This window comes from Nothobranchius furzeri, chromosome 12, assembly GCF_043380555.1.
Source record: "Nothobranchius furzeri strain GRZ-AD chromosome 12, NfurGRZ-RIMD1, whole genome shotgun sequence".
Taxonomy (NCBI): Eukaryota; Metazoa; Chordata; class Actinopteri; order Cyprinodontiformes; family Nothobranchiidae; genus Nothobranchius; species Nothobranchius furzeri.
In genome coordinates, this window is record NC_091752.1 from 43053155 (window position 1) to 43071759 (window position 18605).

At 44.7% G+C, this 18605-nt stretch overlaps 2 long non-coding RNA genes across 2 annotated transcripts; both read left to right on the forward strand.

Moving 5' to 3' along the window:
- Window positions 1-3071: 3071 nt before the first annotated feature.
- Window positions 3072-3854, forward strand: LOC139061529 (uncharacterized). Its single transcript, XR_011515727.1, has 3 exons — window positions 3072-3298; window positions 3436-3500; window positions 3779-3854. It is a non-coding gene; the product is annotated as an uncharacterized lncRNA (long non-coding RNA).
- Window positions 3855-5035: 1181 nt separating this feature from the next.
- LOC139062281 (uncharacterized) lies at window positions 5036-5581 on the forward strand. Its single transcript, XR_011515857.1, has 3 exons — window positions 5036-5142; window positions 5393-5416; window positions 5504-5581. It is a non-coding gene; the product is annotated as an uncharacterized lncRNA (long non-coding RNA).
- Window positions 5582-18605: the final 13024 nt, after the last annotated feature.

Genomic DNA, 18605 nt, shown 5'->3' on the forward strand with positions numbered 1-18605 from the left:
GAGTGTTACACACACACACAGCTCAGCCACCTGCCTTCACAGAAAACAGATTCTTCACCTAAACGTTTCTCACCAAAAACAGAACCAAACAAATCATGTAAAAAGGAAATTTACAAAGAGAACTTTCCGTCCATTATTTTAGGCAGCCTGGCTCTGGCTTCACTTCCTGTTTAACTGTTTTTGAGATGAGAACGCATGATTCGTGTTTATGGAGAGGTGTGTGCAGATTAATAGATGGATCAGGATGCAATCCTTATGAACAAGGATTGGCTAGGTTTTTGCAGTTTTTTTCAAACGGGAATAAAATGTTTTTTTTTTTTTTTTTTTGACAAAAGATTTGATTCCCCTTTAAAGGAGCATGGGGCAGGAATTGTCCAAAAACAAGAAGTAAATAGGATACAATTTCACTCTTGTGAAGCTTATGGGTGATGAAGCATTTTAAACTAAAAAGAATGATGAAACCCATTTATCATTCCATTTTGTTAAAAAGGCTGTGCGCTGCAAAATGCAAAACAGTTCGGATCCGAATTTCCTGCGCTGTTTTACGGATGTGACGTTAATTGACGCTTCAAGCATAATCTCGACAAGCTGCAAAACCGGAAGAGTGACACACAGAAGGTTTTATCAGCAGCATCTCGAGAGTCAAAAAGAAAATATGATAAAAGTTGGTCAGGGACCTGAATATGTATTGGGTACGCTATGGAAGAATGGAGGCTGCTTCAACTCGATCTGGGCCTGAAAAAGGATGCGGACATGGCGCATTTTCTAGTGACCATGAATAGGTAAACGTATCAGAGCTGTGTCTCCACAATTTAAGCAAAGAAAATAAAACCTATGGATTTAGATAATACTGGTTTAGGTAATCTAACAAATCTTTGTGCAGATGAACAAAAAACAAGAAACTTCTCAAAGCTAACAGTGTTTAGCATATAGCTTCCTGATCCGTTTGAAAAAGCTAAAAGCAACTAAGGAGTAATCGGATCATTCTACATTTTGTGGACGACACACCGCTTGTTTTTGGAGATAAATGGATGCTCCGTTTATTTTGACGAGAAAAGTAAACAGAGCTTGATTTGATATGACCTTACCGATCAGTCGGAGAGAGTTAGCGTGTGGTAGCATTTTAGCTGTGATCACGCTTCAGTTTGTTTGTACCAGTGGTGGGCAGTCAGGGCCAGCAAAGCCTTCTCTGCTGGCCTAAACATACTCAAAAACGTAAATGTATTTTTTTTCCTTTGGTAAATATTTTTAAATAAAAAAAATGTTCACTGGTCTATTTTATTTATATCCTATTATACCCACTTGGCCGCACTGCTTCCAGTGTTAAAATACCAAGGCTGGGTGTTATCCAATCAGATTTAAGCTAGCTTGTGTTTTCACGCAGATTAAGTCTGCTCTAGGCCTTCAGACTCAGTCGAGAAGCCCACTGTCCGCTGTAAGTGAACAGAGACGAGCCAGTTGCGATAGCCAATCAGCTCACGAGTCAGCGTGGCTCAGGCCAGCTAGCTGGCCTCACGCAAAAGTTGACATGAACGCATCCTGTGATTGGATAAGCAGTAGTTAGAACTTTTCTAGCGGCCTGAAGCAAAATATCAAAACTAAACACGGAGATTTGTATCTATAGGCAGCTATCGGTGTATTTTTGAACACATGATGGCTGAAAGAGGAGAAGGGACGGACTTGGTGGCAGATTTACTTGCCACACCATTTTCCAGACGGACCTTTCAAGAAAATTGGATATTGTGAGAACAGGTCGTCCGACTCCAATGCTAGCTGGCTTGTCCCAGCAGGGCAAAGGATTTGTTCATCATTTTCAGGCAAGCAACTATGAACGGTACCCATGGCTAACAGCTTCAGAGAACCGCTGCAGGTTATTCTGCTGGGAATGCCTGTTGCTCGCATCAGATGGATTTGGTAGCATTAAAGCGCGTTAAAATGTACGCCAGAAACACGACCGGGCAGACACGTCTTTCAGCATTAGCCTCCATGTCCATAGAAAAGGATCCACTCATGGACCTGAAGCGCACGGATAAACTGTACAGAGCCATTGAGGTTTTCCTGAGGAAAGAAAGAAGGATGGATTTTATTTTTAAATGAGCAGGAGAGGAGGAGATCCATGCTGGACATTTATGTTGGTGAGTAGAAACATTTTATTAGTATTTTTTAACGTTTTGTCATTTCATTTTGTTAATAATAAATGGTAACGAAATAAAATGGCTAAATGAAATAATTCTATGTGTTCTGTTTCTATGCAATTTATATTGTGTATAACGTGGTGTGTGCAGCTGTGCCAACATGTTCAATTGTTTCGCAGTGCAATTTTCTCCAAAACAAATGCAAATAATGTGTTTGCTTTACTTACTTATTTTATTGTCTCATCTCTTAAACCCATCTTTCATTTTTGAGATTTGACAGTATCCGTGGTCTTAGTTTCCTGCTCTCAATTGGGAATGCGAGTTTGATTATAAAGGCTCCGGAAATGACGTCTTGCCCAGCCACTGGTGTGTGTGTGTGTGTGTGTGTGTGTGTGTGTGTGTGTGTGTGTGTGTGTGTGTGTGTGTGTGTGTGTGTGTGTGTGAGAGAGAGAGAGAGAGAGAGAGGTTTCTCCAGCTGCGATGTCCTATTGATGGTATTTTAAGGTGTGTTAATTTAGATTGGACTGAATAGGAAATCACTGAAGGCCCAGGGGTGGAATGCACCGCCCGCCACTGGTATGTACCACAGAAGAGAACGGACATTTTCCAAACCAAAGATGAGTCTTTAGAATTATGTCATATTTGACCTGCAGTCCAACCTCTAAGCAGGACTGTTACTTCAGTAGATAATGTTATTCTTGGGGTTTGTGTGACAACCCCATTGGAATATCTTTCCACAGCGTTGTTGCTATGCTACAAAAGAGTATATATGAGTCAGCCATAACTACACGTTTTACTAAAAGTGAAGTTGTGCAGAAGTTTGTGTGTATTTTTCTAAATTTGTCCTGTTGAATGTAGGTCAGAATAAAATATGTTTGTGAAAATGATAAAGTTTTTTTTATGACTGACCTGCATTTTCATATTACTAGTTGTGCCACAGGTAAAGAAGCTTAGCCATTATTGATCTATGTAAACAGAGGGTGTAGAGTCTCAACCAACTTGTTGACATTTTTGTTTAAAAATGTGTTTTCCAGCTACCGGAAGAAGCAGGCTCCTGAAACTGCAATTCAGGGAGGTTATGTGCAGTCAACCTCGACACCCAGTAAGAGAACAGCAGCTAAAATGTCGCATCGATTATCTCCAACTGAACCTGTGTCTGAGGGGTTAGTATCTTTACTGTAAAACAAATATTCACGTTTTTGTGCTATGATATTTCATACATTAAATTACACCTTGCATATCCACACTTGGTTCAGAACTAACATCACACCACCAAACACTTCTGACATTATCTTTACAGGGAAGATTTTCTAATGGCTGGTGTTGAGGCGCTGATGACCTAGATTTGGATCCTTTTGAAGAAAGGTAAATTTGTTCATGAGAAGTCTTGCCATATATGCAGGAAATTACTGCTGTACTATGTGCAAAAAAGATAAAAACACAATAGATAAGCAAATATAGGTCATTATGTATATTCATTTATGTTGTGAAGTGTCAATTCACGGCAGATTGTTGTTATTTGCAGAAAGAATTAATGACAGATGTATTAGGCTCCACATTTTTTCTCTTTAGATTCAGTACCAGTTCAGGTAAGTACCAGTATTGATCTTTACATACAACAAATATTATTTTGTTGTCTGTAGTTTCAAATCCATGGATCTAGCTACGGATGCAGTCCAAAGTGATGAAGACCAAGCAAACAACTTACTCAACAGTGTGTGAGTTGCAATGTATTCTGGTCTACACACCTTTTAAACTCCAAAGTCGTAAAACAATATATTTATTCTATTTTTTTAATTGTTTTCATAACAGAATAGAACTGGATGAAAATGATTCAAATCCTATGGACATTGATTATGTGCCACTGATCTGTATACAGTACGTATTTCTTTGTAGTAGATCCTGTGATCTGTTTCCTTAAGCTTTGTTGGTAGGGTGGGTGGTGGAGGAGGGGGGTGCATTTTACATGTATAAATGAATTGTACAATGATGACTTACATTGTTGTTTCATAAAGACAGTTCATATATTTGTATCCTGTCACACAGAGCTGCTGGTGGTTTACAGTGTGCAGTTGATGCTCTACCCATTGTTGGGCTGGACGAAAGTGTCATTGACATTCTTCAACCAGATGATGAAACAGATGAAGAAGCTGACAACCCAGAGCAATATGAGGAGGCAGACAATGATGTACTCTCCTTCCCCAGTGTAGAGAAGGTCTCCATAGAAGAAGACCTAGTCAACCAGCCAGCATGCATCGCCTTCACCAGCAGCATGGCAAGACTGGTCAATTTCCTCCAGCTGCCCATCCAGAAATGTTTTTATAGGGACAAGCTGATTGGTACAGAATGTGATGCCACTCCACCATTTCATGTCAAACTCAACCGAAGGGGAAGTGCTACCATTATCGAGTGGGTGAGTTGACTTTAGATGTCATTTTGGTTATTAACCTGAAAATATAAACAAAACACAGAGTTTTACACTGGTCTGGTTGCTCTTAGAATGACATAAAGTTAGGCACCTATTTTACAGAGGATTACAAATATTTAGGATGTAGCCTATAAATATATTTGATTTGGAGCTGGAGATCAGAATTTCCAGGTAAGCCTCAAAATATGACTTTGGATAGAACACAAATATGCACATTGAGCTGCTGCTAATATAGACGTCATGTCAGATTGTAAATATCCTGATACAAATCAAAACGTTCTTGTCTTTTCTAATTTTGCATTCAGGGGCATATGCTGTGGAAGTGGAACAGTCAGCCTGTCCTGAAGTACGCGATGCAAGGAGGGGACTTCATGGTTGCCACCAACATAATCCTCTCTGGCAATAACTTCTCAAAGCTTGCCCTCTTCTTTAGGTTTATGAATATTGGCTTTGTGTCTCCAAAAACATTCAGACTTATACAGAACCATTACTTGGTTGACTCTATAAAAGATTTTTGGGAGAAGAAGAGAGCTGTCATCATTGACTGCCTGCGTGCAAAGGAAAGTGTTGTTGCACTTGGTGAGTATGGAAATGCACTACATCAAACAGCAGCAGAGAATACTTTGCATAAACAATTTGGACTAACTTGCAAGTGAAAAAAGTTAGCAATTAGTTAAATTGCTGTTATGGGCAAATTATTACTTCATATATTTTAGAAGATATTTTATGATTTGATGTATATCTAACGTTCTAAATTTTATACATCTATAATATCTACTAGCCAAGGTTTCAGTTTCGAATGTCATATACTTGCATTTCTCTGTTTCAGCTGATGGAAGGATGGACTCTCCAGGTAATATTAATTATTTTCTAATCATTTATTTTTGTTGACAGGTTTTATGCAACCTAAAATAATTTTTAAATTGTAACAAATGTACAGGCCACACTGCCCAGTTCTGCACTTATACGACCATGGAGAACGACTCCAAGGACATAATAAGTGTTGTCACTGTTGACAGACAACAAATCAATCGCAACAGTGTGATCATGAAGAAGCATGCCTTCATTCAAACGTTTGACAGCCTTTTGGTGGACATGAACATCACTGAGATTGTCACAGATGTGCACATGCAGATTTCTGCACTGTTGGGTAAATATGTCTTTATAAGGATTGCAACACTTTATGTTCCACATTATGGAGCATGCCACAGTTCATAAATGAACAAAAGGCAACATTTTAATAACATAATTGAAGAATACTGTGATTAAACCTTACTAAGTGCTTATTTATTGCAGATCCAAGAAATGGAAGATACAAAGAGAAAGCTATAATACATTCCTTGGATGTCTGGCATGCAGCCAAAAATCTGACCAAGAAACTTCATGTGGTAGCAATAATAACAATGGATGTTACGGTTTCAAATATTTGTGAATACCAATAATAATGAGACTTTATTGCTGTTATTGTTGTTTTGTCTTTGTTCACAGGCTGGGTTTCGTTTCTTCATCCTGCCCCATAGTCCTTTAAATATGTACCAATACCACTATTGACCCCATATGGTTTTTCTAATGAACATACAATTGTCTAAAACACTAAAAATAAATAATTTAATATATTCTTAATAATAATTCTATAGGAGATGCTAATATTTCATCACAGCAGACATGCTTCAGAGTGGCTGCACTCAGGAAGCTGACAAAACCATCCATCCACCCATTTTCAGCCACTTATCCAGAGTCGGGTCACAGGGGCAGCAGCCTCAGCAGAGAGGCCCAGAATTCCCTCTCCCCAGCCACTTGGGCCAGCTCCTCCTGGGGAATCCTATGGCGGTCCCTGGCCAGCCGTGAGACATAGTCCCTCCAGCGTGTGCTGGATCTTCCCTTGGGTCTCCTCGGTTGGACGTGCCCGGAAAACATCACCAGGGAGGCGTCAAGGAGGCATCCTAACCAGATGCCCAAACCACCTCAACTGACTCCTCTCGATGTGGAGGAGCAGCAGGTCTACTCCAAGCCCCTCCTGGATGACCGACCTTCCCACCCTATCGCTAAGGGAGTGCCCAGCCACCCTGCAGAGGAAACTCACTGCAACATTAGCAACTATAACACTGTCTTTAAAACAAAATAATGAAAGCAAATGGAAAACGTCTTTCACTTTATTCTAAGATACATTCTTTCTGCCTAAAACAACACCTACTCCTCTAAATCCAACATCAGGTCTTCTATCTGCTCCGTTAAGAGTCACTTGAAAATTTTCTGATCATCAAGCATTCAGAGGATCTGTTTCCAGCTCAGCCACAGCTCCGTCCTGACTTTTCACATTTGTAAGTCAACACTGGTGAGTTTTCAGGATTAATCCAGCATGCACCGTAGGTTAAGTTGGTAAAGTCACTTAGAACTTTTATTTTTCCATTTTTTTATTTCAGAATTGAACCTGAGGGCCTAACATTCTTTGATTTAATGCATGTGACCATTCGTAGCTTTCATTTCAGAGTTTTAATCATTAAATTTGGAGAAATGATGGAGTTGTTTTGGTCAGAATGTGAGATCCTTTAGCTCAACATAAGGAAAGAGGACAATTTTTGTGTTTGCTAATGTTGATTAGCTGTGGCGGCCATTTTTTATTGGACTGATTACAATTGTTACTTAGCTATAGGGTTAGGGTTGTGTAATCTGTATCCTGCCTGACCTGATCTGGTTTTGATCAGACAGGCTCAGAGCTCAGCGTTGAGCTCAGATGGTTTTTATCCTGAAGAGCAGAAAACCCAAATCACAGCAGCCTACCATTTGGGAAAATTTGTTTTCAAGAACGGAAACAAATGAAGGAGAAGCACGTTCCCTCCCTCCTGATTGGTTGTCATCCTCTGACAACAGCATGCTGTGACGTGGAAGTGGCCTTGCTGTCAAACAGATCTCAGACCAGTCTGGACGTGGGTACACAAAGCTTCACTCTGTGACCCCTGAGCTGTTTAGATTAGAGTGCCCATGCATGCCCACCCTGCAGGACAGGAAATTGTCCGACTAAATCTCCGTTTTCTCATCTTTATTTGTTGCTTTTCCTGGATTTAGAGGGAATGATGGATCAGGCAGAGATCACATTTTTGTAAAGGACTTTGTTCTGCTTTGGTGGCTTGATTGTTTTTAAAGGTATTGGCTAGACTTGGCATTAAAATTGTAGAAATCCAGTATTTACCATCTTTATAAACGTGAACTGGGTTCAGTTTTCATTTTGTTAAGACATTTTGTCATAAATCATTACAGAAAATCCAAATCGCACACGGGGTTCGAGGGCTACAGGCCTGTGGGCCTGACCTATTGAGTACCGCTGATGTATAAGATGACCTCCATATTTCAACAGTAGATCGTCCTGGGACCGGTAGAACCTCTGTACCATCCTGGATTAGTGCAAACAACGAGCCAAGCTCGTGAGTTACTCCAGCATCCGGAAGATTTATTCTGGTAAATTATCAGTTAAAGATTTTCCGGAGTTATATTAACACATACACAGAGTGGTAAAATGGGCAGCACATTATTTTATTTATCTGTAGATTATTGAATTATATTGGGACAGATGGTGCAGCTAAGACCAGCTGAGGACTCGTCAGCTAAGAGCTCCCGGTGGAGCACAGAAATGAAAAATAAAATAGAAAAGTAAACAAACTGTACCGTCTGTTTTGTCTAGTCTTAGTCCTTAAGCTAGCTGCTATTGGAAGGGTGATCTCAGCATCATGAAGAGATTAAATGTACGCCCACCAATGGTGGGCACCCCCGTGGGTATATAAGTGAAGCGACTCCACTGTTCGCCTCCGCGATCTCTTCAAGTCAAGTTTAAGAGCTATCTTTAAAGAGCATTATCCAAGAGCAAATTATCCTACTTACCAAGCATGTCCAGCAACGTAAGGACCTGCCCGGCCTGCCAGACTGGCTTCATCTCCAGCGGCGACCTTCACGCCAAATGTGAGGTCTGTCTCTGGGCTCATCACGCTGGCCTGGCCTGACCCCCCAGGCCTCGTGCCTGTTTTGTGCCGCTCTGCTAGCTGAAAGGGTTGAATACTTCACCTCCGCCGCCAACGAGGAATTTCCGGTGGCTGACACATCACGTACTTGCTGGACAAAGCCTTATTACAGTGCTTCAATGTTGGTCAGGAGCCGGCTGGCTCCAGCCGGCTGAAAGATGACAACGACCTTGAGGAATACGACGAGGCTGGCTGCCATAGCCCTTATTCCCTCCTGGAAAACACGGAGGCCGATGAGCCTCCCTCAGCAGTTTCCTCTGCTCCATTGCCTTCATGCTCCTCCCTGCCAGCAGTGAGAGCACTGCTCCATGAGCTAACTGCCATCATCTCCGCAGCTGCTGTCCGCAAAGGGGCTAGCCGTCCCAGAACCGGCTCCACCTGAAGCAGATGATTTGGCGGGAATTTTTGGGGCCACACAAACATGCTGTCCAGACCCTGTCTGGCCGCACTTCCCCATTGCCATGAGCTGCTGGTCTGCCGCTTTTTCTGAGCCTGCTAAGCTCAAAGCATCAGTCTCCACATATGCGCCCATAAAAAAAGTCGAGAACTTCTCCAACCAGGGCTGTCCAACCGTTCCTCCACTGGAGCCAGACCTGGCCTTGCTGATTGGCGCCAAGAAGCACCTCGCTGGCCAGCGAGCAGTTCCTGCTTCCAAACATTAATAGCTCCTGGCACGGCTCACTGACCACGCACACCAGTGCACCTTCCAGACCGCCGCTGCAGGAAATAACATTGCCCTTCTTGCCTTTGGCGTCTCCAAAATGGTGGAAGAGCTCGACGCTCCTGACAAGTCAAAAAACATCATTAGCAAGACTGCTGATGCCATTCTCAATCTGTGCGCTGCTGTACTCACCGGTTCTGCTCACATTGCTGCCTGGCAGACCCTCATCCAGCGGGCCTTGTGTATCAAGGCCCTGTCCTCCATTCCCGAACACCTGCACATAGAAATGCTGGAAGGTCCCATCACTCTGACGTTCTGTTTGGTCCCCATCTTAGGAGTGCCATCGAGAGAGCTCAAAAGACAGCTGAACTGTAAGCCACGGTGCGAGACCTGGTCCGCCCCCGGTCCACCTCTCACTCCGGCTGCACCTCCAGAGGATGGGACGAAAACCGGGGCCAGCAGGGTCATTTCAAACACCCAGCTGCACCGCCCGCCCCTCTGAGCTGGCCTCAAGCTTCGGCTCCACCTCAGCTGGACCAGAAATCTGACAACCAATGGTTCCGAAAGAACCAGCAGATATCATCCTGGCCTTCTCAGTCACAAGTACCTCGCCGAAAGCAACCAAGAAAATGACTCGTTGGGGGAATGTGTGTGTTATTGACTGTGATGTTAATTCTGTGGCTGATTGTTACGGCCCAGGGCCATTTGGTTTGTTTTTTTTAACCTGTGTGTGTGTTTGAGAGAGGAGATGTAGCCCCGGTCTCCCATCTCACTAAATTGCCTCCCCATTAGACTCTCCCAGCTGATCCTGATGATCAGCTCTGCCAGCAGCATAAAAGTCAGCCAGCCCTCAGTTCAGGGAGCAGCAGGCCAGGGAGGTTCTCTCTAGTCTGCTGTCTCCTCAGCAGCTTTTGGTTTTGTTAAGTAAAAATATTATGTGACAACTTTGGTGGGTGCTTAGGAAACCCTGTGTTTGGGGAGTATCTTGTGTTTTAGCCAGTGTTTTAATCATGTTTGACCTAAAGACATTTTTAGCAGTGCCCTCTTATGAGCTGGTTGAGAGTTGCCGCAAACGGGACTTGCAGAAAATTGTGGATAACCTTGGTCTCCAAATACCACCAGGGGTGCTTAACACGGTCTTAAAGACTATGGTTGTAACAAAACTGGTGGAAGTTGGACGTTTGCAGGTTCCTGAGTACCCTGCTATACCACGCCCAGATTATCCAAATGAACCTGAGTCAGTTGTGGGGAAAGCTGAGCAGGTATTGACCCCAGTTACATGCCCCCGCTATGATCTGCGGACTTCCAGCAGCATGGAGAACTGTGAGGGAGCTCGTCTGAAGATCCAGCTGGCACGTCTTCATCTGAAGGCAGAGGAGAAAGCTCAGGCAAGACAAGACAAGTTGAAACTGGAAATGAGGAAATTGGAACTTGAGACAGAGACTGCTGTGAAACTACAAAAGCTGGAGCTGGAAACTCAAGCTCGAACGGCACCTGCACCTGCACCTGCCCTGTCACTGTGAGTTCAGTCTCTGTGAGCACCACTTCCTTTGATGTCAGCAAATGCATAACCCTTGTCCCTGTTTTCAGAGAGTCCGAGGTTGAGTCGTACTTTGCTGCATTTGAACGTATTGCTGGTGCTCTCTGCTGGCCTGCTGAGACTTGGCCACTTCTGTTGCAGTGCAAGCTAACTGGTAAAGCTCAAGAAGTGGTAGCTGCGTTACCACTGCAGGATAGTTTGAACTATAAATGTGTGAAGGAGGCAGTTTTACAGGCATATGAATTGATCCCGGACGAGCCCCCAACTTTTGTCACTTTCAAGTCCGCACCATCAACCCAGCACCGATTGTCACCTTCCCGCTGAATATTGTTCCACCAAGGGAATTTCAGAGGCGGGGATTGCTTCAGATGGCACCATATGTAAGGGGGGGGGGGGGGGGGGGGGATATGTGACAAAGTTTAATTAAGTGTGTGAACCTTAATTATCCTTTTTAGAGGGGAAGTGTTACAGCCCAGGGCCATTTGGGTTTTTTTTCCCTGTGTGTCTGTGAGAGGAGATGCAGCACCTGTCTCCCATCTCACTAAATTGCCTCCCAATTAGACTCCCAGCTGATCCTGATGATCAGCTCTGCCAGCAGCATAAAGGTCAGCCAGCCTTCAGTTCAGGGAGCAGCAGGCCAGGGAGGTTCTCTCTCTCAGCAGCTTTTGGAACACACCTTTACACCTTTTGGTTTTGTTAAGTAAAAATATTATGTGACAACTTTGGTGGGTGCTTAGGAAACTCTGTGTTTAACTGTCAGCCTTTTTAGGTTTAAAGGAAACTTTACCCATTTGCTTTTTTTAAATAAGACATCACTCGGTAAAAAGGAAATTATGTGATGGTCTTTCGTAGTTTTGGTATTGATTTGGTTAATATGAGAGTTTAGTTGTTACTCATTTTGCGTTGCTGCTTATGTGTCTTGTTAATCTGTGTTTTGTGTTTATATTTATGTAAATAAATGTTGTTTTGTTAATTTTAACACGAGAACATGCGTCCTCAATTGTTACCCCAGGCCCCCTAGACAGCCTGGATCATAACACTGATATTGGTTTTTAAATTAAACCCAAAAACCGTTACACTGAGAGCAAAATCCTACAGTCCTCTGCAGAATCTTCTGCCTAATCCTCACACATGTTCCCCACACCAAGCACTGCGAAACACCTGCATGTTCATGCAGTCAATCACATGACACACCACAGCCGGCTGTAAAGGTGTGTTCCATTTGCGCACCAGCCCTAGCTTCCAGCCAGGCCCAACACACCCTGCTCCACCCACAAAGTAGGGTGGGACGGGATGTCACGAAGCTATCGCGACCACACGCGGCATTACAGTGCATGGCTCCATCCGCTGGCACTTTATCGTCCCCGTGCACAGGCCCGGCTCCCAATCGTTCTTTATCTTTGGACACCATGCTCTGCGGTGCGAATCAGCCTCTTCCTGTTTCACATTCGCCCTTCTGAGCGCAGCCCTCCATGGATCGCTCCTAGTTTTCCTCTGGTGTGAGCGACAGCGGTAAGGGCACGAACCCAGTCCTCTGATATTGTTCACGTGACCTCGAACACGTGTCCGCTGACCGAACGCGCACGAGAATGGTGCCGCCTTTGTCACATGAGCAAATGGATATCCGAGACCATCCATTACGGTCACACACTCCATTTTCATTCCACTCCTCCTCCCTTCAACGGGATCGTGGAGATGGAACTCACATCACAGGAACAATCTCAGGCCCTAGAGCTGGAGCTACGGGACCTTCTGTCCAAAGATGCCATTTCCCAAGTTCATCGCGGGCAACAACACTCAGGCTTCTACTCCCACTACTTCGTAGTACCGAAGAAGTTGGGAGGAATGAGACCAATACTCGACCTTTCCCTCTTCAACTGCTCCATAGCAGTGATGCATTTCCACATGTTAACAATGAGGCAAGTCCTAGAATGCGTGTGCTCCGGGGACTGGTTCACGTCGATAGACCTGAAAGACACATACTTCCACATCCCAGTAATTCCCAAACACCGGAAGTTCCTGCACTTTTCATTCAAGGTAGTTCAATACCAGTTCAATCGTCTCCCTTTCGGCTACTCACTTTACCCACGCACATTTTCCAAATGTCTGGAGACAGCTCTCCAGCCATTATGCACAGTGGGAATGAGGTTTCTATTTTACCTAGGCGATCTGCTCCTATTCGCCCGGTCCAAGGACGAGGCGTCAGAGCCAACCAGGAAGTTGATAGAGCACCTGTCAACCCTGGGGTTTTCCATAAACTGGGAAAAGAGCTCCATCTTTCCATCCCAGATAATTGTGTTTCTTGGGGTGGAGCTGAACGCCTCCATAATGAGAGCACGTCTATCTCAGGCGAGAGCGGCAGATCTCACCACTGCGATCTCCCACGTGCAACCCCGCAAAATCGTGAGAGCCCTATTAGTTATGAAACTTCTGGGCATGATGGCTGACACCCACGCTGTGGTGCTGTTAGGATTACTACACATGAAAAGCCTCCAGCTTTGGTTCATCTGCCTCCGGGTGCACCCGATACGTCAGAAGAGACGTATGTTGAGGATTCCCCCTTCAGTGGGCGGGAATCTCTCACACGGGTCCCCATCGGATGTGCTACGTCATACGTCTCTGTGTTTACGGATGTGTCACCGTCGGGATGGGGAGGCACGTGCTTACCCCATACGGTAGCAGTTCGCTGGCCCTCCCACATAAACGAGCACATAGATGTGTTGGAGCTTATGACAGTGAGGAATGTGATCAGACACTTTGCTGCCCTTCTCGAAGGCCGTCATGTTGAAGTTCACACAGACAACCAGGTGGCAGCAGCCTACATAATTCACCAAGGGGGGAGTTCGATCTCTCCCACTATTGCGCGTGGCCACAGATTTACTGTGTTGGGCACATGTCCACCTGCTCTCCATCAAAGCCACCTACATTCCAGGTGTCCTGAATGTGGCAGCAGACATCCTGTCAAGAGTGGGACCCCGCGACTCCGACTGGCGTCTGCATCCCGCACTGATATCACAGATCTGGATCAGGTTCGCGGAACCATCTATGGATCTGTTCGCGGCTCGTGGAAACGCACAGTGTCGCCTGTGGTTTTCCCTGAGACCACGAGACCAATCCCTGCTCGGAACGGACGCCTTCTCACACCAGCTCTTGCCTAGATGCTCCTGTATGCATTTCTGCCAGTCCCACTGATTCCCCAACTCCTGGACTGAGTTCTGTCGGAACACATCTCGGTTATTCTAGTAGCTCCCAGACGCTTGTCCGCGTCATGGTTTCCAGACCTACAAGCGCTGGTGTCCGGCTCCCCGTGGATGCTCCCATGGAGGGAGGACGCCCTCCTCCAGGTGGGAGGAATAATCAAACATCCTCCGGAAATAGGCCAACGGCTGTGGGTCTGGCCGCTGAGCGGTCACGCTGAGAAGCTTCTGGGCTGCCGCGTGTTGTGGTCAACACGATTCAGAGTGCGTGCGCGCCCTCTACCGTTGCTAAATGGGCAGCTTTCCAAAAATGGTGCACAGAGCAGAATGTTCAAGCGCTCTCCTGCCAGCTGGCGGGTGTCCTATTGTTCTGCAGATACTGATGGACAGGGACCTCTCATTCAGCACTATTACAACATACTATGCTGCAGCTATCTCATCCTATCACCAAGGTTTTGGAGATAGATCTGTTTTCAATCATCCCCTCACAAAACATTTTCTAAAAGGTATCAGAAGGAACAAACCTGTGTCCCACCCACTATTTCCCCAGTGGCACCTAACGGTGGTTCTGCGCGGCTTATCTGAAGCCCCATTTGAGCCCTTGGACCAGGTCTCACTCAAGTTCCTGTCACTCAAAATTGCTTTGCTGCTGGCACTGGCATCAGTCAAGAGAGTGAGCGACCTTACCATCCTCTCAGTGGCTCCTGCATGCCTCAGGATCTGGGAAGATGGCGGGTCTGCTGTTTTATGCCCCAACCCAGCCTTTGTGCCCAAAACATTAATACTTCCTTCAAATCCATGTCAATTTCATTGGCTAGACTTTTCCCTCCTCCCCATGATTCTGATGAGGAGGCAGCTTCTCACCTTTTCTGCCCGGTGCGCGCACTCTCAAGATAGTGTCTCGCACTTCAAGGATTCATTCCTCACAGAGCCTGTTTGTACACTACAGAGACTCTTCCCTTGGGCAAGCGCTGTCGACCCAGCATCTTTCACACTGGTATGTGACGCTGTTTCACTCGCTTACACATCATCATGGCGGGATCCTCCAGCGACACTTTGGGCTCATTCAGCCAGTGGTATTTCCTCTTCTGTGGGGCTCCACAGTGGTGTGTCAATGGAAGACATTTGCCTAGCTGCTTCATGGGCTTCCCCATGTTCCTTTACTCATTATTACTTATGAGATGTTTCTTCAGGATCCATCACTCTTTCAGTGCTTGGACCCCAACAGGCTGAGTGAAAACATTACGGCCTCACATCGGCCCTGCTATAATAATACATATCCAGATGGTTAAGTTCGCAATCACTACCTATGTTTCCCTCATAACGGGTCCCATTCAATCTATTGCCCTCTTGTCACCCCGGGCTCCTTATTATCTTATCACCCCTCATAAATGAGCCGGTGATTACATCAATGGATCATTAAATTCATCCACTTGTGGATGATCATTTTAGTGGGAACCCCACTCTACTTTCTGGCTGCCTCAGCATTGTAAGCCCTTAGGCTTAGGCTGAGCGACCCTCTCTAAGAAGAGAAAGGTTGGATGGGCCCATTTGGTTTGAGCTAACCAGTGTAGCATAAACTCATCCAGCTGCACATTATTCCAATAGCAGCTAGCTTAAGGGCTAAGACTAGACGAAATAGAACGTTGGTTACGCATTGTAACCCCAGATTCTATGAGTCTAGTCGCAGCCCTTAAGCCAATGGCCCCACTGGTTCTGATAGGACCAAGAGCTTTCGGAGGCGAACAGTGAAGTCGCTCCACTAATATACCCACGGGAGTGCCCACCATTGGTGGGCGTACATTTAAGCTCTTCATGATCGGCTGATGCTGAGATCACCCTTCCAATAGCAGCTAGCTTAAGGGCTGCGACTAGACTCATAGAATATGGGGTTACAATACGTAACCAACATTTTTGGTTCTGAAGATGAACAGAATCCTCCCCAGTGTCCAAATTGGGTTGCGGGTCTTCTGAGTCAAACGGTCTAAAACATATCTGCACCTCCGGTAGTGATATCCAGCTAGCAGGGCTGGAGTTTGGTTGAACTTCTCCTGTAATCCAATATCCGTTCTTGTCGCCGTATCCAGAAGCACCGGAGTTGGGGGTTGTTTACTATAGCTGTTTCAGCAGATCTCCTTGTGATACATCACCATCTGCCGAGGGCTTAGACCGGAAGTTAGTTTGTTTTTCCCGCACCAGTGAAAAACATCAGATTTTCCTAAAATTCCAACCATGAAAATCCAAAAACCTTTTTTCTCTAAGGTTTTAATACATCTTTGCACATGCCATTCTAAGGAATTTTGCCTCTGGCCAATATCTTTAACCTATATTTAAAGCTAACTAAATGCTGGTTATGAGTTACTAGAACTTTTAAAATATTGATCCAGTTTAATTTAGATCAGTCAATAAAAATGATTTGTTTTCTCTTATATTCCCCCAGGTTATGCAGTCCTCTAGCCAGCAGTCGCTGCACACTGACTAGAGCTACATTCAGCTAAAACCATTTCTGAAGGGTGCAGGCGTTGCCCGTCAGAGATAAGAGATATTTGGCCCAGTGTAAATAACTATTTAGCAAACATTGATTTTTGTTTCCAATCAGTGAGACAGAAGCTCAGAGGCTGCCACAGACACAATCTTAGAAAGTAAAGCATTAAAAGGTTCTCGTGTACATTTGTTCAAAAACAGTTATGGTATCAGCTCCAGGTTTAAAGCTCTCATTCATTTCTCTTTTTTTTTTCAACGGATTTGTGGTCTCCAGTAAAAATGAATGCCCAGTGACTCATTTGCTGTGGAAAAAGCCCATTTCAGGAAATAGAAGTTAGATTAGGGAGCAGAAAACAGCAGGATTATGAGTCTTGCTCATTAATATTCATGATATGCTACAGCCACTGTGAAACAGTTTGTTTAGTATAAAATGCAACATTGATGTTTTACCGTAAGTCCTCCAATATTGGCCTGTATTCCATTACCGACCGGGTATCCTACATTAGTCGGTCTCGCTGTCAGAGGGGGTAAAGTGGCCGGCTTTATGGTACAAACCCGGCAGCAGTTTTGATAACTTTAAAGTACTATTGATCTTAAAATATTTTAATAAATAGCGTACTTACCCACTGTTAATGAATTAGAGTCTCACAAAACACGACGGCAAGTCTGATCACGTATAAACAAAAAAGTCACTTCCCGCTTCCTGTTCTCAAGTACTGCGTCATGTAGTGACTATCGCGCAACTTTCCAAGAAGAGCTAAGCGGCACGGCACGTGCTGTGTGACCACTTGATTTCTCAAATGGTGAACGGTAAATGGCCTGTATTTGATATAGAGTCCTGCAACCCCCCAAGGCGCTTTACAACACAATCAGTCATTCACACACACATTCACACACTGGTGGGGATGAGCTACGATGTAGCCACAGCTGCCCTGGGGCGCACTGACAGAGGCAAGGGTGCCGAGCACTGGCTCCACCGGTACCTCCGACCACCACCAGCAGGCAAGGAGGGTTAAGTGTCTTGACCAAGGACACAACGACAGCGACATACTGAGCAGGGCTCGAACCTGCAACCTTTCAATTACAGGGCAAGCACTTAACTCCTGTGCCACCATTGATCAAAATCGTGGCTGCGATGTGTCGCAGTGCATCTGCCTCCGGTGTGCCACAGGCTTTATTTACTTTGTTGACTGGGAGTAAAAATGCCCAACTGCTGTGCGACTGGGACAAAAACAAACTCTTTTTTGTTTCGTGTCTCAGAAGCAGTGCGCCACCATGGAATTAGTGAATGAAGACAGAATAGTGGATCATAATCTCCGGCTGCGAGACGAGCAGAAACTAAATGGAAAATGCTACAGTTTGCAGTGATCACTTCATCACAGGTAAGGGTTTACTAAACGTTTTTTTATGACATTTTATTGAACAACTTACAAATGCATCTACAAAAACCGCAGGTAAACAGTTTGATACTGTTTTCACGTGTCCTCACCACAAGTAGCTTGTAGAGTGCTAATGTTTTTAGCAGCTAGTTCAGTGTTGTAACGTGGAACTGCGGAGGATGTGGATTAAACATCCATCCATCCGTCCATCCGTTCTCTGAACCCGCTTGTCCATGCAGGGTTGCGGGAGGCTGGTGCCCAACTCCAGCGGTCAATGGGCAAACAGGCAGGGTACACCCTGGACAGATTGCCAGTCCATTGCAGTAGTATTAAACAGTTGGAGGATTTTTTGTTTTACTTCAAACCAAATGAGACACGAATGGTTAAAGTTTGGAGCGATAAGGTGTCTGTTGCCTTTTGTTGTTAATCAATAATCTAGTTATCACCAGGTGCTTACAATGCACTGCTAGCATGTTTGCTACGTTCAGTGCCATACTGGGCTTAGCCTGAAACAACGTTGTTTGTTGTAAATGTTTCATATGCATACATATGTACAATGTTAACTGTACTTTTTCAATAAACAAACCTAACGTTTTATAGGTTCAAATATACACAAAAACTTTTCATTCATCCTCTATTGATAGTTTATTTTGCTCAAATTTAAATGCAGGCCTGCCTCTAATTCTGGCCTCCTTCCAATAAAGGCCTAAACCAGGATGTGCTTGAGTAAATAAAGGCCCAGGCTTGTATTAGAGGATTTATGGTATC